This window comes from Myotis lucifugus, unplaced genomic scaffold (genome assembly GCF_000147115.1).
Source record: "Myotis lucifugus unplaced genomic scaffold, Myoluc2.0 scaffold_7, whole genome shotgun sequence".
NCBI classification, from domain to species: domain Eukaryota; kingdom Metazoa; phylum Chordata; class Mammalia; order Chiroptera; family Vespertilionidae; genus Myotis; species Myotis lucifugus.
Window position 1 is genome coordinate 10,483,611 of NW_005871055.1, and position 27,784 is coordinate 10,511,394.

Consider the following 27,784-nt stretch of genomic DNA (forward strand, 5'->3'; position numbering starts at 1 on the left):
CTGTTAATAGTTTCTCTTGCATTTTTTCAGAAATAGTAACATTTATTCTCATGTACAAATAAAGTTATGTAGATATGCATATTATACAACTTGCTTATTAAGTATATTCTTGGACATATTTTCATATCAAAATAAAGTAAGCTACCTCTTTCAGTACCATGATTAATTTTACTAATCCCTTTTTCGGGAACATTTAGGTTGTTTCCTTTTTAAAAATAAAATGTTTTTATTGATTTTTAGAGAGAAAGAGGAAGGGAGAGGTTTAGAGAGATAGAAACATCGATGAGAGAGAAACATCACCAATCAGTTGCCTGGGATATCTATATATTAGGCATAAAAATATTAATTTATGTTTAAGAATACAGGAAAGTATTTTAGAAAGAACACCATAAAGATGATTAAAGGAAAAAAATAGAATTTGAAAAGACAACTGTCGATTACCTTGAAAATTCATTCAGAGAGATTGCCTTAATGTGCTGAGATGTCAAATATATGCATTCATTATATGGTGCATTAGGCAACTCGACCTTGATTTTTAAAAGCTGAATTGATTTTAAGGGAAGTTCCTAGGGGACTTGATTTAGAGCAAGCCCTGAAATTCTAGTTCTTTGTCTATCCTGTTTTGTAAACTCCCCAAAGGAGTCCTTTCTGATCAGTGCTGATTAAAGTTGGAATTGAATCTTAGGTACGTATAATTCTTGTGGATTTTTTTTCTGACTTATACCCAAATCCAGAGGGTAGCATTAAAAATGGCAAATACGAGTTCCTGCTGTAAGAAAGTCTTGTTCGGGGTGGTGAATACATGGAAATGGGTATGCCTAGATAGAAAGGTAGTATCCCTCATCTCAAAGAGTGGATAGCTGGGAATGTTTTCTGAGTCCGATTCAGAGTTATATTATCTTTGCTGTTTTGACCCCAATCTTGTTGCTTTCTTTGGCCTGATAGCCAACTATCTTAATTCCTTCCACTTGATAATTTTTATGGCTAAAGTTTGAGGGATTTGGGAAATAAGAAAAAAGTTAAAACTGAAAGTTTAAGGGAAGAGTAGTAAGAATTTGTCCTGTGGTTGTCACATTGTGTGTCGCACACACTAATGGGAACAGGGGGAATGGCTTTGTTAGCACAAAGTAATGCTTTCAGCACTGTCCTCTACTGAAACACAGATGTAGGAAATAATGTATCTTTCTGAATAAAAAGAGAAAATTTGGTATGACCTTGAGTATCTTTAAAGGAACTAAGTAAAGTGAATTTTTAAAAAGCCCAGCTGAACACTCTTTTAAAGGAAATAGTCTTTTCTTTTCCTCAAATGTACTTAAGTATTATGTATTTATTGTGTGAAATTATTAGCAAAAGTTATTTTAACTAGAACCAGGTGATGGATACTTGCTTAAGTACACACATTTCATTCTCATTTCTAATTTGTGTGACTCCTAGGTATTATATAATTCTATCTTTGCAGATGAAAAGTAAGGCAACCAAGCCCTCTTTGCATCCAGTAATGTTATTTGTTTGGTAAGGATTGGTGTGAATGTAACATTTACTTACGAGATTCCCAGAAAAAAAGTATAATGTCAAATCTGTTAATGGACAACAATCATGAAAAACATATATTGTAGATTTGTTCTTAGGGTTCTCTGGTTCTCTGTATTTCGTATGTATTTGATTGTTTTTGGACTATGGTCATGCACCACATAACGATGTTTCTGTCAACAGCAGACCGTACATGTGACAGTAATCCCATGGGATTATAATGGAGCTGACTGGGAGAAATGAGAGGAGATGTGGTTCAGGAGGAATTTTTTTTTTCTTTCATGGAAGCAGTACCTGTGGGGCTTGAGAGATTCCCTCTCACTCACAGCACCTCAATTCTGAGTGCACAGATTACATTCCAGTGGGTTAACCCTCGCCCCCCCCCGCCCGGGACTGTCCCCCCAGAGTTAAATATTCAGAGGATACTACAACTTGATGGTCCTCAGAATACACTGCTGCAAATTCCTTGTTGAGGACCTAAGATCCTGTACAAGGACACAGGTCCACAGGAGCTACCTTAACAAGTATTAAGTGCCACTGCCACTTCAGTAAATGCCTGCTGCGGTAGTGTGGAGCCAACCTGTCCCTGTACTTTGGAAATACTTTCAGGTTGTAATGGTGTTTTATTTCTTTATCAGTTCAATGCCAGAGAAGCCTGTTGTGCCAAATAGGGTCAATGGAACCAAACACAAATTTTCAAAGTCAAAATATTGAGTCCTCAGTCCTATACCCTCTCCATGTTAAAATACTATCTTTATTTTTTAAATAAATACCACAAAGGTTCTTAATCTGACCACTGCTCCAACATGCAATAGCCGAAACCACATTGCCATGACAACCCCCTGTGTTCCTTTATCTCTCCATCTTGATTTCTTATTCCTGTGGATTCCCAGGCCACCTTTCACTCCCTCTTGATAGCCACTATTATAGTGATCTACACCTTACCTAGCCAATTTCTCCTCAATATTTCCAACCAATCCAGCCCACAAATCCTTTTCATGGACTAACATGGACAGCTGTAGTGTTCTATTCTGACCCTGTTGGAAGGAAGCAGTAGGAGGGCTTGTGGGGCAGAGTTTATAAAGCCCACAGTAGTGTGCAGTAATGTTCTAGCCTTCAGATTCAACCACCACTCGCTCACTGACTCACCCAGAGCAGCTTCCAGTCCTGCAAGCTCCATTCATGATAAGTGCCCTATATAGGTGTCATTTAAAAATCTTTTACACTGTACTTTCACTGTCTTTTCTGTGTTTAGATACACAATAATTAAAATTGTGTTGCAATTGCCTACAGTATTCAATACAGTAACATACTATACAAGTTTGCAGCCTAGGGGCAATAGGCAATCCAGTGGTCGGCAAACTGCTGCTCGCGAGCCACATGCGGCCGACCACTGGATACCATTCATATAGCCTAGGTGTGTAGTAGGCTATACCATCTGGGTTTGTGTAAGTGCATTTTAAGATGTTCGCACTATGATAGAATCACCTAAGACAGGTTTCTCAGAACATAACCCCATTGTTAAGCAGTGCATGACTGTATAAATATTGATCCTCTTTTAGCTTTGCCCTTTTTGCAAGTATCATTTTCAGAAATGATAGCTGAAACATGATTCTGTTTCTTGGCATTCATTTAGAATGGGGGAAAAACAGATGAGTGCCTGTCAAATTCTTTTTTCTAGATTCATGATTTTATATTTTGGGGGTATTGTAAAGTGGGAGGAGTAAAAACCAAAGTGTAATTACATGTGTTCTGCTAATTTGAGTTCAACATATGTTGATGACCAAGAATGCTTGTCTTCAGAAGTAGTTACACAGTTAAATAAACACCCAACAAGGCAGAGATTTTGCTTTATTCACTTTGATATCCTTAGTGCTTAGAATAGTGCTTGGTACATGTTCAGAAAATATAGTTGAATACAGAATGGAAGTATATATGGGCAGTAAAACTTACTGCTATTGCTTTATATTGTCAATCTGCATATATATGAAAAATGCATATCTATATATATAAAAGCCTAAGTGACCATTACAACTGGATGACCAGACGACTGGCCGGTAGCTATGATGTGCACTGACCACCAGGGGGCCAGTGTGCAGGAGCTGCCCCCTGGGGTCAGTGCGCTCCCATAGCCAACCTCCCATGGCTGGCCAGCCCCAATCAGTCCCTATTGGGACTTGATGAGACGGCCCCAATCGGCCCCAATTACCGGCCAGGCCGAGGGACCCCACTCGTGCATGAATTCATGCACTGGGCCTCTAGTATTCAATAGTAGTTCAGAACCTCACATTCTATTATTATGATTTGGATGGTGGTCATTATAGTTTGGTGTTTTGTGAGTTTCCTTTATTTTCAGTTAATCTATTTCATCATTGAGACTTTGGAGAACTATTTTTCCTCAATACACAACATTCTTGAATGAATAATAATCTCTTACATCTGTAAAGCATTTTCTACTTTACAGTTTTTCATGCTTTATCACTTGATTCTTACTATAGTACTGTTGAAGTAAGGGATTCCTGACACTTGATTTTCTGTCCAGTTGTCTGCTTCATTCTTTCTTGATGGCTGAACCCCAATTTTGTTCATCCCTACCCCACATGACTCAGAACTAAATCTTGATTAGTGTAAGCCTGTTACAGTAAGTTCTTATTCTGCCAGGGGTTGGTTTAGGAATAGGCATGTGACCCAGTCTGTTGGGGATAAGAGAGGGAGGTCCATTTGGGGAAAGTTTCCTCCCTTTTTGAAAGAAACAAGCCCTATTTTTCTGCTGCCTGTTGTCATGATTGGATGTGACCATCTGGAGCTGCTATAGCAGTTTTGTGACTGTAAGGAGAGGTAGCCTGAAAATAAGTCAACAGCTAAATATAGTGGAGGAGAAAGGTGGAAAATAACAGCTACCAAATTTACCAACCCTGGAACTGCTCTACTGTTCAACTTCTTACCAGAGAATAAATTTTTCTTATTCCAGTTGAGAGCATTCTAACCAATATTGGTATCATTATTGCCATTTTTCCAGCAATGAAACTGAGACTCATAGAGCTTTAAATGGAATAATCATCATTAGACAATGACTTCATTGTTCATGCCAGGAGAATTAAAACACATATTCTGTTTCCTCATCTAGCTGTCTTCCTGTTTATTTAAACAGCCTTGCCTCCCTGCTTGGAAAGGAACTGGATTACCAAATTTAGGTATTTGTGTTTTGAAATGCATTTTAGACTGTTCCTGATTATTTGGTGGTTTACTTGTGACAAATACTTCTTTGAAGTTCTCACTGATATTGTTGTCTACTTTTAATAAGTAGGCTGCATAAATGAGACCTTTATTTCCAAATTAACAACTTGAAGAGAAGTTCTTTTATAATTTTTAAAACTGTTTTGTGAATATGCATTTCAAAATGCTTGTTAAACTCTGCCTAACTTTGTGGATATATATTTCAAAAGTTGTGTTAAATTCTGAGAAGTGATATGGCTCATTTATAAAGGAATTAAAATAATAATTGGCCAAACTGTTGGATTGAATGGGAGTAGGGGCTTTATGTCTGACTTCAAAAGCTGTGTTGACATTTGTTAATATAGAAAGTTTATGGTTGACCATGTATAGGATGTTTTTTGCACTGTTATTCTTTATTGACTGTCTTCTCTGCATTCCATCCCATTCTTCTCTCACCTTCTTTTCCCCCTTACAGGTAGAGAGTATAGAGACTGTGATCAGTAGCATATGGTATGTTCCTTCTTTATTGCAGAGGCAAATCAGGACAGTGTTCAATCTGAGTAAAGAAGTTCATTTATAGTTGATGAATTCAAATAAAAAACAGTCTGTGGGATGCAATGTTGATGGCTGTCACCCTCATGACATAGATGACATCAACAGTGGTGCAGTGGAATGCCCCATTAGTTAAGAACTATAAAGGAAAATACTTCAATTAAAAATCATTTGACACTCCTCCCTCCAAAAAAAATAAAATAAAATTCTGTGTGAAAGACACTTTGATGGTGGAGGGGAGTGTTAGGGTTTTTGTTTGTTTGTTTTGTTTTAAGAAACTTATTCTTGGTGGAAGCAGTGGTAGCTGGTAAGAGGAAGCTGCAAAGATGGGCCCCAGTCTCCTGGAAAGTATAGCTCCTGTCTCTTAACCTTCCCCTTCTTTCCATACTGAAGTGACTGCCATGTTTGAAAGGACCTCTGTTGGGGCCAGAATCTGTTCTTCCCTCAGTCCTTTAGTTCCTTCTTCAGGGTTGGAGGGCTGGCTAGATGAAATGAGAGGCCTAAAATAGGACCAGCATTTTTTTTTTCCAACTTTGGTATTAATTTTATTCTATTTTTTTTGTAAAACTTTAAGTACATAAAGGTTAATTTCCACATGCCTCAGGAAATGAATAGAAGTTACAGGACAATCTCTCTTCTCACCAAAAAACATTGCATATTTTAGGAAGTGCTTGTCCTAGAGGGAAAAAACAGAAATTTACATGAGCAGTGCTGTACAAGATTCTTACATAAGACTTAAAACTAGCCTGCAGTAGAGATTTTAGTCCTCTGGCCAGGTGCTTGGATAGAAGCTGCAAAGCTGTTGAGCATGACAGGACAAAGGGACAGTGAAGATGGATCAAAGGCACATAGCATGGAAGGAATGCCAGATTGCTTAGAATGCTATATTGTTTTTTCTTTTTTAGTCATCTCTGTATGAAGGTGCTGGGCAGGGGTCCCCAGAAAAGAAAGGGTCACGACTCCTTAAACTAGCCTGGATGCAGGACAGTGTCACAGAAGCTGGTACAGGAGAACCTACTGTCTCTGGTTCAGGCAGAGCCAGGATGGAATCTATTTATATAAAACCCTAATATGCAAATTGACCAAACATCGGAATGACCGGTCGCTATGATGCGCACTGACCACCAGGGGGCAGACGCTCAACACAGGAGCTGCTCCTAGCTCGCAGGCCCTGACTGGCAGTGGCAGCAAGTGGGCAGCTCCAGGCCAAGGCGGGTGTGAGCGGGGTGGCCCTGATCACCCCGCCAGTCACCCCACAGATCGGCCCTGATTACCAGCCAGGCCTAGGGACCCTACCCATGCACGAATTTCATGCACCGGGCCTCTCGTACAGAATAAAAGGAATGCTTAGAGGAAACAATTTTGCTTGGAATGCTAGATGGCCAAGCTTCAGCCTTTGGTCCAGTGCAACCCTTGCTACAATTTAGGACCAGCATTTTGAGACAATTCCTCCTGGTAGCAGATTGATTAAATAGTTCCTGCAGCTTGTTGTTTTCCTCTCCAATCTAGTGAAATACTTGGAAGAATTTGATTTTGGACAGTGGTGGAGCTTTTAGTGGGTACCTTCTGGAATATTTTCTTAATTTCATTTACAACTACAAGTGAGTCCCAATTCTTGAGAATTGACGAATAAAAAAATAAAATTTCTACCTTGTATAATTATTAAGAGTTCCTCCAATGCTGTGATTTTTTTTTTCCCACTGAAAAATCTTTTGTCCCTAAAATTTGAATTTACAACTAAAATGAGCTGTGTGGTATATTGATCAGGGTAATTTAACACCAAGATTACCACAGGTAACACCATATGTTGCTGATTATTGGCTTCTTAAGGGCACTCTTACGTTTCTGTTTGAAGTGCTTAATGATTTTATTTCTCTCTCTTAAATTAATATATTTTAGTGGAGAACTTGCCCTTCAAATGGGCATCACTTTTCTTCAAGAGACCATCTCAAGTAATGGAAATGGGAAGTGTTTTAAAATCTATAAGAAAATGCTGGGTAAGCCATGTAGTTTAGATGTTACATTCCTCTGCAGTTAACAGAAAACTTGATTAATAATGTCTTAAACAAGTAAAGGGGTTATTTTTCTCTTATAATAAGGAGTCCAGTGGTAGGCAGTTCAGGGCTGGTTAAAGTCGTCAGACTGCTCTGCCTTTCTATTCAGCCATCCTTTAGTGATCTCACCTCAGAGCCTCAAGATGGCTGCGCTCCAGCCAGCATTGCATCTGCCTTCCAGGCAGGTAGAAGGGGAAGGATCCATGGGGAAAAAAGGCAGATACCAGCTGCTGCGCCTGTTCTCTTTCAAAGAGCTTACTGGAAGCTCAGTTCAGTGATTTCTGCTTACACATCATTAACCAACACTGTCATACTGCTATACCCTAGCTGTTCATGAGACTGGCTAGGAAGAGTAGTTAGTTGTTTTGGTGTGGTGTGTTGTTACCCTGAACACAATTGGGATTCTGATGGAAAATATTTTGAAATGAATTATGTGTTTGTTGTCTCTAAACTAATGAGACTCAGGAGGAATAAAATAAATGAACATTTATTGAAAACCTACATATTGGATGCTGTGCTGGTTGCTTTTGGGGGCATTATTTTATACTAGCCTTAGCACTCAGATAAGTTCTATACACATTTATATACAGGAATAAGATAAGTTCAAGATGGATTTAAAGAGCTAAAAAAGCAGGTTTAATTGTATTACTTGTGGAAATGTTTTTACAGTCAATCTGTTAAGCTTATAGTTAATTTAAAGAACTATATCTTAAACCTAGATACTATAATGGGAAATTTTGACAAATTTAGTTATATTAATTTTTAAAAAATCTGTGTTGAAACCAGCATTCATTAATGAAGGCTTGGAGAAAATATTTGCAACATAGATTAAAACGTCTTAATATCACTCAGCCGGTGTGGCTCAGTGGTTGAGCGTCCACCTACCAACCAGGAGGTCATGGCACATGCCTGGGTTGCTGACTCAATCCCCAGTGTGGGGCATTTAGGAAGCAGCCAATCAATGATCCTCTCTCATCATTGATGTTTCTATCTCTCTTTCCCTTTCCCTTCCTCTCTGAAATCAATAAAAATATATTTTAAAAAATCTTAATATTTACAATAAATACAAAAGCTCTACACATAAGTGATATAATAGTAACTATTAAGAAACAAAAAATATGGATAGGCAGATACTTCTGAAAAAAAAATACAGATAGTAAAAGTTATTGAAACAAAATAGTTAAAGCAATGTAAATTAAAATAAAGCTTTTTAAATTCCCAGCTTGATAAATATTTTGAAAATTTCACAATATCCAGTTTCATAAGGATCTAGGGAGAAAATCCACTGTCATCTGTTATTGGTAGTCCTGTTAGACTGATACCATCATTTTGGAGAGCAATTTGACCGACAGTACCTGTCAAAATGTGAAAAATGTGAAATGTACATACCTTTGACTCCGCAAACTGGCTTTTTGGGGTGAATATTACAAAAATATTTGCATGATTTTACAAGGGTGTTTATTGTAACATTGCAATTAAATTAAAATGTGGAACAAGCCCTAGCTGGTTTGGTTCAGTGGATAGAGCCTCGGCCCACAGACTGAAGGGTTCTGGGTTCAGTTCTGGTTAGGGGCAGGTACCTCAGTTTCAGGCTTGATCCCCGGCCCTGGTACAGGTGTGTGTGTGGGGGTGGAGGAGTAGAGGAGGGGACAACCAGTCAGTGTGTCTCTCTCACATCGATATGTCTTCCTCTCTGTCTCTCCACCTCCCTTCCACTCTTTCAAAAAAAAAAAATGTGGAACAAGCCAAAATCAGTAGGGCCATCCTATCTAATAATAGAGAAACATGGTAATTAACCGTACCTCCGCTACCCTTCCCATTGGCTAATCAGGGCGATATGCAAATTAACTGCCAACCAAGATGGCGGCCGGCAGCCAGGCAGCTTGAAGCGAACAGGAGGCTTGCTTGCTCCAGTGACGGAGGAAGCCAATGTTCCCTGCCTGCCTTGCCGGCCTCTGAGCTTGCAGTTTAAGAAACATTGTTGCAATTATAGAAGCTAAAAAAAAAACCAGAATCCTGCTTTCAGCCGTCAGAGCTGGAGCGAGCAGGACTGAAACAATGTTACAATTATAGAACCCAAACAAACCCAGATCCCTGCTTTCAGCAGCCGAGGCCTCAAGCTGGAGCCGGCTCTCAGCTCCAGTGACAGCCATAGAAGGTAAATAAATCCCAGAATAAAAAAAGAAAGAAAAAAGGAGAGGTTGGGAGCTTCAGTCGCTCGCCAGCCTGAAAACGGCCCTCAGCCCCTCACCCAGACTGGCCAGGCACCCCAGTGGGGAGCCCCACCCTGAAGGGGGTGTGACCAGCTGCAAACAGCCATCATCCCCTCATCCAGGCTGGCCAGGCACCCCAGTGGGGACCCCCACCCTGAAGGGGGTGTGACCAGTTGCAAACAGCCATTATCCTCTCATCCAGGCTGGCCAGGCACCCCAGTGGGGACCCCCACTCTGAAGGGGGTGTGACCAGCTGCAAACAGCCATCATCCCCTCATCCAGGCTGGCCAGGCACCCAAGCGGGACCCCCATCCTGATCCGAGACACCCTTCAGGGCAAACCAGCCGGCCCCCACCCGTGCACCAGGCCTCTATCCTATATAGTAAAAGGGTAATATGCCTCCCAGCACCGGATCAGCGGAGCCGCGAGGCCTTTCTGAACCCAGGATCAGCGGAGCCGCGAGGCCTCCCGAACCTGGGAATCAGCCGACAGGGGGCAGCGCCCAAACCCCCTGATCGCCCTGCAGCTGTGTGTGTGACAGGGGGTGGGGCCACAACCGCCCTATCCGCCCTGCTCTGTTTTGTGACAGGGGAATGCGCCCCAACCCCCTGATGGGCCCTGCTCTGTGCCTGATAGGGGGGAGCTCCCCAACCCCCTGATTGACCCTGCTCTGTGTGTGACAGGGGAAGGCGCCCCAACCCCCCCATGGGCCCTGCTCTGTGTGTGACGGGGTAAAGCCGCAACCTCCCCATCGGCCCTGCCGTGAGTGTGACAGCAGCGGCGCCCCAATCCCCTGATCGGCCCTGCTCTGTGGGTGACGGGGGTGGCACCCCAATCCCCTGATCGCCCTGCTCTGTGTGTGACAGGGGTCGGTGCCCCAAATCCCCTATTGGCCCTACTCTGTGCGTGACAGGGGAGCTCCCCAACCCCCTGATCCGTACTGCTCTGTGTGTGACGGGGGGAGCTCCCCAACCCCCTGATGGGCCATGCTCTGTGCGTGACAGCGGGGAGCTCCCCAACCCCCTGATCGGCCCTGCTTTGTGCATGACAGGGTACGGAGCCCCAACCCCTAATGGGCCCTGCTCTGTGCATGACAGGGGGCAGCGCCCCAACCCCCCTGATTGGCCCTGCTCTGTGCGTGACAGGGGGTGGCGCCGCAACCTCCCCATCGACCCTGCCTTGAGTGTGACAGGGAGCGGTGCCCCAACCCCCCAATTGGCCCTACCCTGAGCGTGACTGGGGGTGGCATCGCAACCTCCCGATCCGCCCTGCTCTGTGCATGACAGGGGGTGGCGCCCCAACTCCCCAATTGGCCCTGCTCTGAGCCCGACCAGGGGCTGCACCTAGGGATTGGGCCTGCCCTCTGCCACCCGGGAGCGGGCCTAAGCCAGCAGGTCGTTATCTCCCGAGGGGTCCCAGACTGTGAGAGGGCACAAGTGGGGCTGAGGGACACCCCCCGCCAGTGCACAAATTTTTTGTGCACCGGGCCTCTAGTCCTGTATAATAAAAGGCTAATATGCACATCAACCGAACGGTAGAACAACTGGTCTTCACACTGACCACCAGGGGGCAGCTCTTGCGTTGAGCGTCTGCCCCTTAGTGGTCAGTGTGAAGCCGGGCTCATGGCTGGCAAGTGCAGTGGCGGTGGCTGGAGCCTCTCCTGCCTCCACGGCAGCATTAAGGATGTCCGACTGACAGCATAGGCCCACTTGGCCTAAGCTGTCAATCAGACATCCCCCAAAGACTCCTGGACTGCGAGAGGGCACAGGCCGGGCTGAGGGAGCCCCCCCTCCCATGCCCGAATTTCGTGCACCAGGCCTCTAGTGTTTAAATAAATTACATTGTGGCCATACAATGCAATTAACTGGAAAGCTATCAATGGACTATTACGTAGGAAAGTTGCAAAGTAATATGTATACTGTTTTTGTGATGCCTCTTCCACTAAAAAAAAAAGCATCAATGTATGCATATAAAATAATCGAGGTAAGAGGTCTGATGATTTTTCACTTTTTTTTTAATCCTCACCCGAGGATATTTTTCCATTGATTTTCTTTTTCTTTTTTATTTATTTTATTTTTTAAATATATTTTATTGATTTTTTACAGAGAGGAAGGGAGAGGGATAGAGAGTTAGAAACATCGATGAGAGAGAAACATCGATCAGCTGCCTCCTGCACATCCCCCACCGGGGATGTGCCCGCAACCCAGGTACATGCCCCTGACCGGAATCGAACCTGGGACCTTTCAGTCCGCAGGCCGATGCTTTATCCACTGAGCCAAACCGGTTTCGGCTTCTTTTTCTTTTTTAAATATATTTTATTGATTTTTTACAGAGAGGAAGGGAGAGGGATAGAGAGTTAGAAACATCAATGAGAGAGAAACATCGATCAGCTACCTCCTGCACACTCCCCACTGGGAATGTGCCTGCAACCAAGGTACATGCCCTTGACTGGAATCGAACCTGGGACCCTTTAGTCCATAGGCCGACGCTCTATTCACTGAGCCAAGCCGGTCAGGGCTCCATTGATTTTCTTTTAGAGAAACTGGCCAGGGCTGATTTTTCACTTTTTATATAGGTAGATATTATTTGATTTTTTGCAAAGGTGAATTAGGTGTGTGTGTGTTTTCTTAAAAAAAGAAAGAAAGGAAGAAAGAGAGAAAGACTAGTAATGACTTTTTGAAAAGCAGAATTTTCAAAAATAAAGGAATATATAAAATTTTATTTTGTAAAAATGCTTAAAATGGTGATTTTTATGCCTTGCTTTCTGGGAGTGGTGGGGGAGCCAATGATGGATTAGTAAACAATCTAATTGATAGAATATTGGAAAAAAATGCTATCTTCCTTTCAACTACCCTCTCGCATGAATCAGGATAGGCTAGATTATATTATAGTTACAGACAACATCCAAATCTCAGTGGCTTCAACTATTGAGTGTTATCTGGGTTTTACTAACAGCTGGTGAGCTGAAAGACTTAACCAGCTTGGGAAAGGAGCTTGGCAGATCCAGCCCTGGCTTTTAGAGATTTCTTCCCAGAACTGACAAACATCAGTTCCACTTCATCAGTCAAAGCAAGTCCCATGGTCCTGCCCGAATTGAAGGAGGCTGGGAAGTGTCATCCTACCATGTATTCGGAAGGAAGAGAATTCAGAGTATTTGTGAACACAGCACTTTAAAAGGGGTAGTACTGGAGATGAGCTTCTAGAACAGTGTCTAGCACATAGTTATGTGTTTTCATTTTTATAAATACAGTAATTTACACAAAGCTAGACACGTTTTATTTAAATGTATGAAAGACATGATTTGCATATTGATGAATCAACAGGCATTTGTTGAGTTCACGTCATTGTACTAAATCTGTGAATGACAAAAATATTTTTTTGTTCTCACCACAAAAACATTCTGTAACTGTGTATGGTGATGGGTATTAACTAGACTTATTTTAGTGATCATTTAGCAATGTATGCAAATATGGAATCATTATGTTGTACACCTGAAACTAACACAATGTTGTATGTCAATTATACCTCAATTTAAAAAAATAAAAATAAAAGGATTTTTAGCCTGATATCTTAATGTGTTTTCAGTCATATGTGTGGACTGAGTGGAGATGGTGCCTTCAGCACTTTTTCTGAAATTGTGTAAGGGAGAGTGAATGTCATGTCCACTGTCTATGGCATCCACTTGTACAAAAGCCACAGTGATTTTTATGTAAATACCAATGTCTTTGACATATATAATTAATTAGTGGAATGCTGTCTCTCCTGCAATAGATGAATGATGGACTTTGATTGTATCCGGCTCTCCTGATACAATCAAAGAGATCATAAAAAAATCATTGTACCATTGAAGTCCTTCTCAGAGAATTAAATCAATGGAAGCAACCACCTTATGAGTCACCACTTTAATACATTTTTATAGGGCACGTCATGAAACAAGTATTTTACTTTTTTTATTTATTTCAGAAGAGATGGAATAGTAGCTTAACATAGTTGAGTAATTCTTATGGTCAAGTTTTGTATAGGGTTTTAACATCATTATATCATTGATTCTTCAACAACACTCTGGGTTTGTATGATTATCTTCATTTATGAATTCAACAGAATTTTGTCTTGGGCCACCTGGGTTTAGTGCTACATTTTGGCAGCACTTTTTAAGAGTATCAGTAAAGAGAGGATATGAAAGACAATTAACATTTTTTGAGCACTGACCATGTGCCAGCACGTTACCTCATTAAAACTTTGCTCTAGGCTAACAGATGGCTTGTCTCTGATCCTAGTACCAATGATAGTGATAGTAAACTAAGAATTGACAGTATGTTGCTTTACTAGTATACCTCTGCTACTAGCTTCTGAGCTTCTTGAGGGCAGGGACTGTATCTTGCTCTTCTGTGTATCCCCAGTGGTTTCCCACATTGTGTAGCAATAAATAAAGCTAGTTAAATGAATGCCTGTGTAAGTGGATGGATGAATGAGAGGACTCAATTAGATGTACCACCTGGTCTCTAGTCTGGAGAACTATGATTAACAGATAATTAATGGATCTTGAAATGATCATTGGGTATTTGAAGGCTGTCCTAAATGTGTACAGCCTGTCTACCTTGTATAAAGTAAAATTACCTCTTCCTGTCACCCTCACTGTTAGTATACAGCATTCTCACAGAATGTTGCTGGATTGCCCCTGAACATAGAACATCACAGTTTTAGATGATGGGAGGCTTGCCAGAGCAAAACAATAAAGGCTTGGAGTGCCCCCCTCCCTGCCTGTCACCACTGTGAATACTTTAGAGGGTGTGTTGCAAATGGAATGAGCAGTGCCACATGCCTTTCATCAAGCAGCAGTCACAAGACTGCTGGCACTTGTCCACCTTTGGGAAGGCTAGAAAAGTGAATGAAATATGTGATGCCTTCTGCTGCTCTAAAAATGTTGTTACTGAACAGATACATGCAAAAAATAAAAAAATGACACTAGACCACCAACTTACACCATACACAAGAATAAACTCAAAATAGATAAAAGACTTAAATGTAAGTTGTGAAACCATAAAAATCCTAGAAGAAGCCATAGGCAGCAAAATCTCAGACATCTCATAGCAATATGTTTATAGATACATCTGCTAGGGCAAAGGAAACTAAGGAGAAAATAAACAAATGGGACTTCATCAAAATAAAAAGCTTCTGCACAGCAAAAGAAACCATCAACAAAATAAAAAGGGAGCCCACTGTATGGGAGAACATATTTGGCAATGATACATCAGATAAAGGGTTAATATCCAAAATATATAAGGAACTCATACAACTTAACAAAAGGTAGATAAACAATCCAATTAAAAAATGGGCAAAGGACCTAAATAGGTACTACTCCAAAGAGGACATAAAGATGGCCAAGAGACATGAAAAAATGCTCAAAGTCACTGATCATTAGAGAGATGCCAATTAGCACAACAATGAGGTATCACCTCACACCTGTCAGAATGGCTATCATCAACAAATGACAAATGCTGGTGAGGATGTGGAGAAAAGGGAACCCTATTACACTGCTGGTGGGAATGCAGACTGGTACAGCCACTGTGGAAAACAGTATGGAGTTCCCTAAAAAAATTAAATATGGAACTGCCATTGATCCCACTTCTAGGAATATATCCTAAGAATCCTGAAACACCAATCAGAAAGAATGTATGCACCCCTATGTTGATAGCAGCACAATTTACAAGCTAAGATCTGGAAACAGCCCAAGTGCCCATTAGTAGATGAGTGGATATGTGGTACATGTATACCATGGAATACTATGCAGCAGTAAAAAAGAAAAATCTCTTACCCTTTGAGACAGCATGGAGGGACCTGGAGAGTATCATGCTAAGTGAAATAAGTCAGTCAGAAAAAGATAAGTATCACATGATCACACTCATGTGGAATCTAAGTAACAAAATAAGCTGATGAATGGAGTGGATCGAGAGACATGGAAGCATGGAACAGAAAGCGGAATCTCAGAGGGAAGGTGGGGGAGGATGGGTGGTTGGGAGGTAACCAACCAAAGAACTTGTATGCATATATGCATAACCCATGGACACAGACAATAGGGTACTGAAGACCTGCGGTGGAGGGCAGGGGTGGGGTGAGGGACATATGTAATACTTTTAACACTAAAGATTTATTTTTAAAAAATGCTGTTACTGTAATGGTGAGCTGCAGAGCTCCAAGTAGGAAAAAGCAAATGGTGCCTCACTTACTGTGATTTTCCTATCTCTTTCCTTTCTCAACTATGTTCTCTCATTCCTCACAAAATCTACTTCTTCCACCTCCAATGGTGGACAAATATAGAGGAGATTCTCCTCCTTCCAAAATTAAATATTGGAACTGAGGTTCTTTAAATAGGATTGGGGATTATTTTCCTCTCTCTACCTCATATTGTGGGTCAGCAAAATAAAGGTGAGAAGAAACTGGTTACTTACGGAACACACAGGCAGAGAGAATAATTCCTTCTGTATTTTCTAATCTGGGCTGATCTTCCTTACAAGTCCCTTCCCAATTTGGATATGGATGGGTTGGGGTAAATGGGGAAGGCTAAAATAAGTAATTAGTCTGATGCAAGTAAAATTAATTTTTAAATATACAAAGTTTTGATTTTCACATTTCCTCTCCCTCCATGTTCTTCACTAAGATGGCATTTGGGTGAAGTGGTGGAGAGTGGTACAGGTGTGGATAGACCCTCCTGGTGACCTCCATATCCTTTATGGCTCTGCCCTGAGCAGCTGCTCTGGCCTGGTGCCTAGACTGGAGATCGCTGAGGGATAACCTCCCTGCCTGGAGTTGCTGCTGAAAACTCTTGGTAGAACTCGTGTTATGCTCGGTCATGTCTGGTGGTGCTCCGGGCAGGCTCCACTTTACTTTGGCTCTTTCGGGCATGCCTACCCTCTGGGTCTGTGCCATATCCTTCATCCAGCTACACATGCTTTTAGTGTTCTGCAGACCACTGGCTCTCTCTGGTTGGTCTCAGGTAAGCTGGAACGGTTTACAAATTTCAAATACTGAACCTGGTAGAGGGCAGTTGCCCTCTTAAAATGAAAATTAACGAGTAGGGATTTTGGGATAACATTCATTCATTTGCATTTATTAAACATTTGCTAACAATATGGCCATTACTGTGTAGGGTTGTGAGCTTAGAAACACAGGTCACACAGTTCTGTTCTCCAAGAGCTCACAGTTCGGTCAAGGAAGCACGTAAGTAAACTGTTATAGTAGAAAAGTTGTAGTAGAGAAAGATGATTGTATATAGCCTAAACTGGGACAATTTTATTTTATTTTTATTTTTTTAAAATATATTTTATTGATTTTTTTACAGAGAGGAAGGGAGAGGGATAGAGAGTTAGAAACATCCATGAGAGAGAAACATCCATCAGCTGCCTCCTGCACACCCCCTACTGGGGATGTGACTGCAACCAAGGTACATACCCTTGACCGGAATTGAACCTGGGACTCTTCAGTCCACAGGCCGACGCTCTAGCCACTGAGCCAAACTGGTCAGGGCTGGACAATTTTATTTTTAAAGAGACATATATTTCTATTGATATCAGAGAGGAAGGGAGAGGGAGAGACCGATAGATACATCAATGATGAGAGAGAATCATTGCAGCTGTCTTCTGCATGCCCCACACTGGAGATCGAGCCCACAACTGGGGCATGTGCCCTGACTGGGAATCGAACCTTGACCTCCTGGTTCATAGGTCGATGCTCAACCACTGGGCCATACTGGCCAGGCTAAACTGGGACAATTCTAAAGGAAAAGGTATAATTAAAAATGGTTTAAGATGGTAAATTTTATGTTATATCCTTTTCCTACAGTATACAAAAAAATTGAAGGTTGGTGCTGTTAATGCTCAGGCAGGAACAACAGACATCAATCAGGGAAGTTCTGGGCAAACCAGATGAATGGATAAGCTGCACTAGAAAGATGAAAGGGAGCCAGGAGGCAGAGACAAAGCAGGGAGAATGATACAGTGCCTTACTTTCCTCATCTCTAAAATGGGGATAATTATGGCACTTCTTTCATAGGGGTAGTTAGGAGAATTAAGTGAGTCAATTCAGACTCCTGGAATACTGCCTAAGAGTTGTATTTTTTAAATCTCCTCACTCATTTTTCACTAGTCACCTGTGGTTTTCCTTCAATGTAGATCTTCAGATTTTTGTGTGTATTTTTTACACAGTAACCTCTCAACAGATGTTTGTGGTTTAATCTTTCAGACCTCATCATACCCTCATCAGTGAAAATCACTCATCTCTCCAGCACACCACATGTCAAAATACACATTTAGTGAACTTTTGGAAGTTACCTTATTTCCAGCCCTTTCTCATTTCCTCTAGAAATTCTGGGTATTCTCTGGTTCCTGCCCTTCCAATCTTGTGGTTGTTTTCATCTTTTCACAACAGGCAATTACTACAGGCAACTCTTTTTAAAGGAATGGATCCTTTTTTAATTTATAGAAGTAATTTCTTTACTACTCCCTACCCCCTACCCCCCAGCTTTTAAAATAAAGGGGCAGAATAAAGAGACATAATTAAATGACTGTGCTCCTACTGTCACCTAATATTCTTTTCAAGAGCTGATTTTGAAGTGATTGAACCCTGTTTTGTGATAACATAATAAAGGATGAAGGATTAGAGAAAAGATCTGGTTGGGAGAAACCAATATATAGTGACGTTGATTCATTTCAGTAGAGGGCTATTCCAGGCACACATTTACTTGGATAGCTGTGGACATATTACTGCTGGATTCTGATAGAATTTGCTAAGAGCAGAAGTTCAGATTTCATCCCAGATGCTCTCTCTCAGGCCTTGACTGAGTATTTATAGTACTGGTCCCAAGAATAGTGGTGTGAGCCATCACTCTTGCATGGTTGTGACTCTTGATTTGCTTTTCCTGATTCCATTCATCACTGGAAGTGGCAAGAATCTTGTGTATTGGGATCTCTATGTGACTGCATTAGGCTGTGTTCACTCTGCTCATTTTATGTTAATTTAGCATGTGTTCAACAAATGTTAGTTGAATTCTTGACTATCAGACACTATTCTAGGCAGAGGATAATATTAGTAAACAAAACAAAGATCCTTACCCCTGTGGAGCTTATATTCTGAGGAGAAATAAACAATAATCATAAAAGGTAAGTAAAGAGGGTGTTAGAAGATGATAAGCACTGTGAACAAAAACAGAGCAGGATAAAAGGACTTGGGAATACAGTTACGGGGTGGGCGGAGGTGGAGTTTCCACTTTCTATGAAGCTCACATGTGTATCCCATTCGTTCATATAAAAGTTTGGGATGCAAAACTCACGCTTCTTTAGTTGAATCTGTTTTAACTGGAGCTAGCTCTCCCTCAGCCCCAGGTGTGTAATAAAAGTGAAAATGTGTATCTTTACACATTAAAGGTAATAATTCTTTAAAAAAAAGATATTTGGCCCTGGCCTGTTCGCTCAATGGTTAGAGTGTCAACCAAAGCACTGAAGTATCTCAGGTTCGATTTCCAGTCAAGGGCATGAACCTGGGGCTGCAGGTTGGATTCCCAGCCCCGATTGGGGTACATGTGGGAGGCAACCAATCTCTCTCTCTCTCTCTTCCTCCTCTCTCTTCTACTCTATCTAAAAATCAATAGGAAAAATATCCTCGTGTAAGGATTAACAAAAAAAAATTCTATATAATAAAAGGCTAATATGCAAATAGACCGAATGGTGGAACAACCTGAACAACCAAACAACTGGTCGCTGTGACGTGCACTGACCACCAGGGGGCGTGCGTGGACCATGGCGGGCATCGGGCACGGTGGGATGGTGGAGCAGGTGAGCGGGGGCGCCAGAGCAAGGCGGGGTGCTGGTTGGAACCTCTGGTGGTTACTGAAAATTCTTTGTTCCTGCGCACCGCGGTCCTGCCTGGTGTTCGCACCTGCTGCCAATGCCGGCCCCGCTCACACCCACTGCCGGCACCAGAGCCGCTGCTTGCACCCACTGCTGGTGCCCGGTGTCGGTCCTGATTGCTCTGCACCGTCAGCGGTTGCGAGCAGCGGCTGCCAGCCCCTATCGCCCCTCAGGGCTTCTCCACCTCCCCCTGCTTCTGAGGGGCGATCGGGGCAGCAGCTGCCACTTGCACCCATTGCTGGCACTGACCCCAATTGCTCCGTGCCACCGTGAGCGGATGCAAACGGGGCTAGCGCCATCAGCGCATGGGAGTGGCAGCAGTGGGAGCGAGGCTGCCTGCAGAGACAGGACCTGGGGCTGTGGCAGGAGGGGCTGGTCGGGGGTGTGAAGAATGGGCCGAGACCCAACCCTGTGCCCACCACAGCCTTTCGGCCCACAGTTCCTTTCAAGGTGCACAAATTCATGCACTGAGCCCCTAGTTATAGTTATAATGTACAAAGCAAAATTGCTCCACCCTTTCCCATGCCAACCACTACCAAAATTTGGTACCTATACTTAATGAGCCAATAAAAATAGGCCTCGTTTTGGAGGGTTTCAGAAGTTCAGTACAAAAATGGCAGCCATTTATAGAATAAGTACCTCTGGACTTGAGAACTAAGCAAAAATATTACTGAGGCCAACTAAAATCATGTGGAATTCAGCCAATATTAGCCAGCTCAGAGTGCAACTAGCCCTAGTTGAGGGCCAGATGCTGACAGGGCAGGGAGGAGATGCAGCCAGGACTTCAAAAAGGAAACTGATCTTTTGGGAGGGAATATTCACCTGACATAGCATTTAATACTTAGCACTCCAGTGAGTTACTTCTGTTGATTATTTTAATATGTTGTTCATATGTTTATGAATGAGGCTGGCTAAGAATTTTTAGTGAACTCTTCTTGATAGATGGGTGACCCAGAGCCCCTGGCTGCCACACTAGTGCCTAACAGTGAGGATCTGGGGAGAACAGATGCTGAAGGGGAATTAATGTTTTAGAATTTCCTGTGAAATCTGGAACTTCTAAGTGAGGACAGGAAGCCCAAGTTTGTCTTAGAGCATAAAATGAAACAAACCTAACACAAATTCTATTTCAGTGAATATTTTGTTTGCAATTTAATGTTTACAAATTCTTCTCTGTAATGTCTTATGTCACATTACTGAAGACAACAACAAAATAACCAAAAAGGCAGAGATTCATTTCCATTCCTTGTGGCCGAAGACAAGTAGATGCCATTTAGCTGCTTTACTCTGCATGTCATGTTTAACTGAATGGGATTTTTTTACTTGAGGATTTGTAATATCTAAAAAGGGCCTTATAAATTGATTGACCAGCATTTTAAAATAGGATCATAAGTATCAGTAAAGCTTAAGCAGCAGGATAAATTCTTGCAGGCTTTAGACATCTTCTAAAGATATCTTTCTGTGCTCAGTGGAGCATTTGTGTTCATAACTGATCCATTTTAATGGATTTAAACTGCATTGACAGTTTCCTTGTATGTGAAATGAGAAATTTGACTAGATTATTGCTCAGGTGTCCTTCAGTTTAAAATTAAAATTCTAAATTCCAAATTTTTAGTTTTAAGCTAATGAGAAGACAGTCTTAGGAGATGCCTCTGAAATTAGTAGATAAGTGGGAAGCCCCTTGAGCTGTTCTGATGACCTCATGATGTGAGGAAGGGTAACAGAAAGAAGTCACTGAAGCACACCAAGTGGATAGTGTAGGTTTCTCCTGATCAGCTTTGGTCTCTATTTAAACATTCATTTTTGCCTACAGTAGATTTAGGAGCACTGGTGGTTATTGGTATTAATTAAATATCTAAAAGAATTTGAGCCCCTTGTAAATTGATGCAATATAACCACGAGTGTATTTTAATATTATCTTAATGAAATATGGTATATGAAAATAGGATGTTATTGGGGTAAATTATATTTAAGTTTCCCAATTAATTTGATTTTGGGAAGGGCTCTTGAATGATTAAAGCTTCAAGTTCCTCACTGCAAAATGCTCTATTTACGTATTTTTATTTTTTTCTATTTATCTTTAAGTGTTATACCAGTATAGTGAATAATGAAATAAAGTTCATGTGATAAGGACTTTATTAAGTACTATAAAGTGTTATACCCTACATAGATCATAATTATTAATATCATGAGCTTTTTATTTTTATTTTTTAAATATATTTTATTGATTTTTACAGAGAGGAAGGGAGAGGTATAGAGAGTTAGAAACATTGATGAGAGAGAAACATCGATTTAGCTGCCTCCTGCACACTCCCCACTGGGGATCTGCCCGCAACCAAGGTACATGCCCTTGACCGGAATCGAACCTGGGACCCTTCAGTCTGTAGGCCAACACTCTATCCACTGAGCCAAACCGGTTAGGGCTATCCTGAGTTTTTTACACTAAACTACTGTGCTGCATGTAGTGGAGAATTAGAAAACTCAGACATGTAGCAAATAAATTTGAAAGAATTCTGATTGGAAAACAAGGAGAAAGAACCTATGTCATTATGGCCAAAGGATAATTGAGCTTCTTTCTTTAGCAGCACTTCTCTTTTTAATTTTTTGATATATGTATATATTTTTCATTTTTCAGTTTGTACATGTATTACATTTTTATAAAAAATAGATAAAGCACAAAAAATATATGAAACAGGAGGTAAAGAAACCACTCATGATCTTACAGCAACCACTATTAACAGATTTCCTTGAACTCTTTTCTTTTTCTCTGATTTTAGTAAAGATCATTTTACATGTACAGTCTTTTACACCCTGCATTCGCCTAACATGATGTCCCTCACACACTGAAAGTGATGGGCGGAAATACGGAGCCTTAGCCACGTAGGTATTTGAGCTTCTGAATCAACCTGGAGTGCCTGCCATCTAGTCCTTTTGTTTAAATTAGATCCTGTTTGTTTAAGTCACTTTAGTTAGGTTTCTTAGATCTGCAGCCCAAACAATCCCAAACTGTGAAAACTGTCTTGAATTTATGAATTCCTCCCATGCATGATTTCTTCCTTTTTTTTTTTCCCACTGAAAATATCTTATTGGCCTTTTGGATTGAAACGGGAATTTATTTGCCAGGAAGGATGATCCCATCATACTTCTGCTGAAACCAGCACATGGCCTTCTCTTTGCTGATTCTGTGATTGGCCCTAATGCAACCTGACCTGCGTTTCTTGTCTGCGATGCTGGAACCTGGCCTACCCAGCACCACATAGATGTCCATCCAGTGCATAGATACCAATGCTTGGGTCATATTTGATCCCCAGATTGAGGTGTTCTGGATCCTAAAACCAAAGTTTCCAGTATCTGAGAAGTTATTTTTTTGTAATTTGTACTTACACCTTCAGACCTTTCTCCAAGATTTCTTTTGCCTCAGCCCCATAGACTGTGCAGTGGACAGCAATCTTTTCATTTCTCCTAATGCCTAAGGATCTGACAGTGTATCTGGCTTTGGAGAATACACGGGTCTGGCCTGTGAGCTGCTTCAGGACCTTGGCTGCCTGGATCAGTCTGTCTCCACTTTTCCCCACACAGATGTTGAGGCAGAGCCTGTGGATGTGAAGTTCCCTCATGGGGATCTCCTTTTCCCCTTAATCCTGTGCCATGATGAGAAACAGGAAGAGATTTCTTCCTTTTAAAACATGTGAATGTAGACTAAATTACTATGAGTGGAATTTGTGGATTAAAGATTATACACTTTATTAAGTTTTTGACCTCTGAGGGATTTCCTTTATTTTCTTCCCAGTTCATCGTGAGATTTTAAAACATTTTTTTGAAATGAAAATTTTGGTGTTTTAAACTGGTAAAGTTTCCTTTTCTTCTTCTTAAAAATGTTTGGTTCACTACAGTGCCTGCAATGTTATTTCTTTCTTTATATACACTATTTTTTATCTACTCTATATCTGATACTTTTGCACATAACCCAGTGTGTGTGTGTGTATTTTAATAGGCATATTTTACCCATTAGTATTCACTGAATGTTTGGTCTTACCCATGGCATCTTGTGTTAGGTTTTCAAATTATTATGCTTTTTTATTGTTTACCCTTTTCTGAGTTTTGTCTTGAATTTTCTTTAAATTTCCTTGTGACTTGGAAGTTAAATATGTCTAATTTTTGTTATAATTGTGGGTATGTTTAACATTTGCACTTAGCATTGGAGCAGTAGCTGTGGAGCTCCCCTAAGCTATATGAGCTTCAGCACGTTCTTTTCTTCCTTCCCTTTATAGCCTAAATTTTGTTGAAATAATTAGAAATGTTTGTTCATATAATTTTTTTTTAGCAATTTGCTCTTTCAAGTCTCCTTGCTGAATATTTGTATCATGATTTCAACACCATTAGCATACATAATTTAGATCACTGTAGTTTTGTTACCTTTATTGCTCACTGCTATTTGTTTTATACTCATCTATATCTATACTTTCAAATATCTTTACTTTCTTGAGTTCTTTATTTTTTAATTGATTGTATGTCCCCCTTTCTTAAGAATTTTTTTTCCAGAAAGAATATGTGGAAAGTACATTGTTATCTTTCTAAGTCTATTAATATTTTTCATTTGCTTTATAATCATGATAATTACAATATTGGTAATTTAGTTAAATTTGGGATTCTTACTAGGTCACAGTTTTTTACCTTCAAAGTCCTACAAACCTTACTCTATGGTCTTTTAGCAGTTAGTACCCCCCCTTTTTTAAAAAAAAAAATCTTGGTGGAGGTTCCTATGTCTATTTAATTTTTTTTCTCCTTGACATTCAGAAATTCTGGGATGTATGGATCTTTTATGATTAATTCTGCCAAGTTCTGTGCATAATTTCAGTTTGAAAAACTCATTTTTAAGCTCCCCCCACCTCCTATTATTTACTTAATTAATATTTCGGCTTTACTTATCTCTCCCTTCTCTTTCTGGAATTCCTGTTATATACATATTTGATCTTCTGGATCTGTTGTTCAGGTTTTATCTTTTTCACTGATAATGTCTTGTTTTTTATTATTTTCCTGTGAACTCTGGGAGATTTCATTGAGCACTAATTTTCTGCAGTAGCCAGTCTGCATTTCACTGCCTCCGTTCTTTAGGCCACTAGTTTCACTTTTTGTTTTCAAATGCTATTTCTTGTTACTCCCTTTTCACCTTTCCTTGAACTAATGTTTGTTATCACTGATTCACTATCAGTTTGAAGTTCACTGAGAATTAAAATTTTAAAATTTGTAAGCTTGTCTTGTATCTTGCAGTTATTCAGATTATTCCATGTCTCTTAAAATATTCGAGTCTCTTCTCCTATCTAGTTTGCTTGCTTGTCTGCTTGCTCATCTGCCAAGTGAGGTCTAGTTTATGCAGTATGGGGAACTGAAATAATGCTTTATCGGAAATTGTGTAGCCCGTGTTCAGTTCTTTTCATTATAGGCAAACATAGGGGAAAATTTGGATTTATTATAATTTCTCATCAACAGCTTAGAGTTCTAATAGTTTTTGTGGGGTAGAGATGGAGCTGTAGGCAGTGGGAGACAGCTGCAGGGCAAAGTTCCCCTTTGTTGCAGAACAGTCTCTCTTTTGTGTTGTCTTGGCAGCTCTGAGCCTACTGGAGTAGTTTCCCTTCCCCTTGCATAGCTGGCTGGCCTGGCATCCAGGCAGAACCTCTGGCATGACTCTTTGTCCAGCACTGCCTTGCTTCCAGCCTCTGCTCCTATCCAGAAGCTGTCTGCAGGCTCTGAGGATGAGATCCTGGTGGATTTGGGCCCTCTCTGTGTAGTGGAGTTTAAAGTTTGAGACTGATGGCCATTGTATTCCAATCCTGGCTTTGCTACGATTAGCTGTGTAACATTGGGCATCTTGTTTAAACCTCCGAGCACCAGTTTACTCGTGTGTATAATAATATTTAAATTTATTAAAACTCTAAGGCACTTAGTAGGGTGTTTGGTTCTCAATAGCTAATGAATGGCGGCAGTTTTATTGTTGAGGTTTTGGGAACTGGCTGCTGATTAGGCTTTTCATTCACTACTCTCTTTTCTAAGCCATCTCCTGCTCACTCTCCTCAAGGGTTCAGGTTTTGGATGGGGCTCCTGTGAAGTGGTCAGTTTGTGGTGAAGAATTTTCTCTATCAAGTCAGTTGGGTCATTTTAGCAAGGAATGATGAGACAGAGTAGTGGTAATATGCATCATGTTGGTTCCAGATACTCACATATAATTCTTTAAACCACTGACTTTTATTTTAATAAATTATGTGAGGTAAGGGTCCACTTTTTGGGAACTAACTAATTAGGGCATCACCGTTTATTGTATAATTCATCTTTCCCTCACTATAATAACTTTTTAGTATGCTAATTAGTATATATGCTTTTAGTTCTGTTCCATTGGTCAGTCTTTTTAATTTAGTATAGTACCATGATATTTGAGTCTTCCTTCAGTGACAAGAATAATTGTTAAGTGCATAGGGAATGGAGACAGATTTCCGGTTTGAATTCTGACTTCTTTAATGCCTGAGAGGATGAGTAAATTACTTAATCTCTCTGGACCTCAGTTTTATCATCTTGAAAATGGGCATAGTGATAGTGCCAATCTGTAGGATACATGTAAAGATTAAATCATAATTCTCATAAAGTAATTAAAACTGAACTTGGCTCAGTGTAAGTGCCAATAATTGTTAGTTATTATTACATCTTAAAATATCTTTCCATGTGTAACACAGACTTTTTAAAAAACATTTAACTTTATGGTTTATATTATTAGAGATGTCCCCTTTGTTTTTTTTCCCCCATTGACCCCTCCATCCAGCACTCACCCCTCCAAAGCCTTCACACACTATTGTCTGTATTCATGGGCCATGCATATATGCATGTAAGTTTCCCATTTAATTTCCTCCCACCCACTTTCTCACCCCCACCTTCTCTCTGAAATTAAACAGATTGGTCCATGGTTATGTTTCTGGATCTGTTTTGTTCATCACTTTATTTTGTTCATTAGATTCTACATGTGATATCATGTGATACTTATCTTTCTCTGACTGGCTTATTTTGCTTAACATTATACACTCCAGGTCCATCCACGCTGTTGCAAAAGGTAAGAGTTCCTTCTTTTTTGCTGCTGCATAGTATTCCATTGTGTAAATGTACCACAGCTTTTTTATCCCTTCATTTGCTGATGGCACTTGGGCTGTTTCCAAATCTTAGCTATTGTAAATTTTGCTGCTATGAACATAGGGGTGCATATATTCTTTCTGATTGGTGGTTTGGGTTTCTTAGCATATACTAGTATTCCTAGAAGTAGGATCACTGGGTCAAATGGCAGTTCTATTTTTAATTTTTTGAGGAAACTACATACTGTTTTCCACCGTGGGCTGAACCAGTCTGCATTCCCAGCAGCAGCGTACTAGTGTTTGCGTTTCTCCACATCCTCGCCAACTCTGTAGTTTGTTGATGTAGCCATTCTGATAGGTGTGAAGTGGTACCTCATTGTTGTTTTAATTTGCATCTTGGATAATTAGTGACTTTGAGCATTTTTTCATATGTCTCTTGGCCTTCTTTATGTCCACTTTGGAGAAGTATCTATTTAGGTCTTTACTCATTTTTTTTTTAAAATATATTTTATTGATTTTTTACAGAGAGGAAGGGAGAGGGATAGAGAGTTAGAAACATATATGAGAGAGAAACATCAATCAGCTGCCTCTTGCACACCCCCTACTGGGGATGTGCCCACAACCAAGGTACATGCCCTTGACCAGAATCGAACCTGGGACCCTTCAGTCCGCAGACCGACACTCTATCCACTGAGCCAAACCGGTTAGGGCAAGGTCTTTGCCCATTTTTTAATTGGATTGTTTGTCTTATTTTTGTTAAGTTTTATAAGTTCCTTATATATTTTGGATATTAACCACTTATCAGATGTATAATTGGCAAATATATTCTCTCATGCAGTGGGCTCTCTTTTCAGTTTGTTGATGGTTTCTTTTGCTGTACAGATGTAGTCCTATTTGTTTATTTTCTCCTTTGTTCCCTAGGAGATGTATCTGTAAACATATTGCTATGAGAGATGTCTGATATTTTGCTGTGTATGGTTTCTTCTAGGATTCTTATGGTTTCTGACTTACATTTCAGTATTTTATCCATTTTGAGTTTATTCTTCTGTACGGTGTAAGTTGGTGGTCTAGTTTCATTTTTAAAAAAATATATTTTTATTGATTTCAGAGAGGAAAGGAGAGAGATAGAGAGATGGAAACATCAATGATGAGAATTGAGAATCATTGATTGGCAAACCTCCTGCACATCCCCACTGGGGATCGAGCCC

The 27,784-nt window shown here is 40.6% G+C and overlaps 1 protein-coding gene and 1 pseudogene across 3 annotated transcripts in view; one reads left to right on the forward strand and one right to left on the reverse strand.

Moving 5' to 3' along the window:
• WDFY2 (WD repeat and FYVE domain containing 2) overlaps window positions 1-27,784 on the forward strand; it is a 223,281-nt gene that overhangs the window by 22,308 nt on the left and 173,189 nt on the right. The gene's annotated exons all lie outside the window — the stretch shown is intronic.
• LOC102419661 lies at window positions 22,358-23,114 on the reverse strand (annotated as a pseudogene).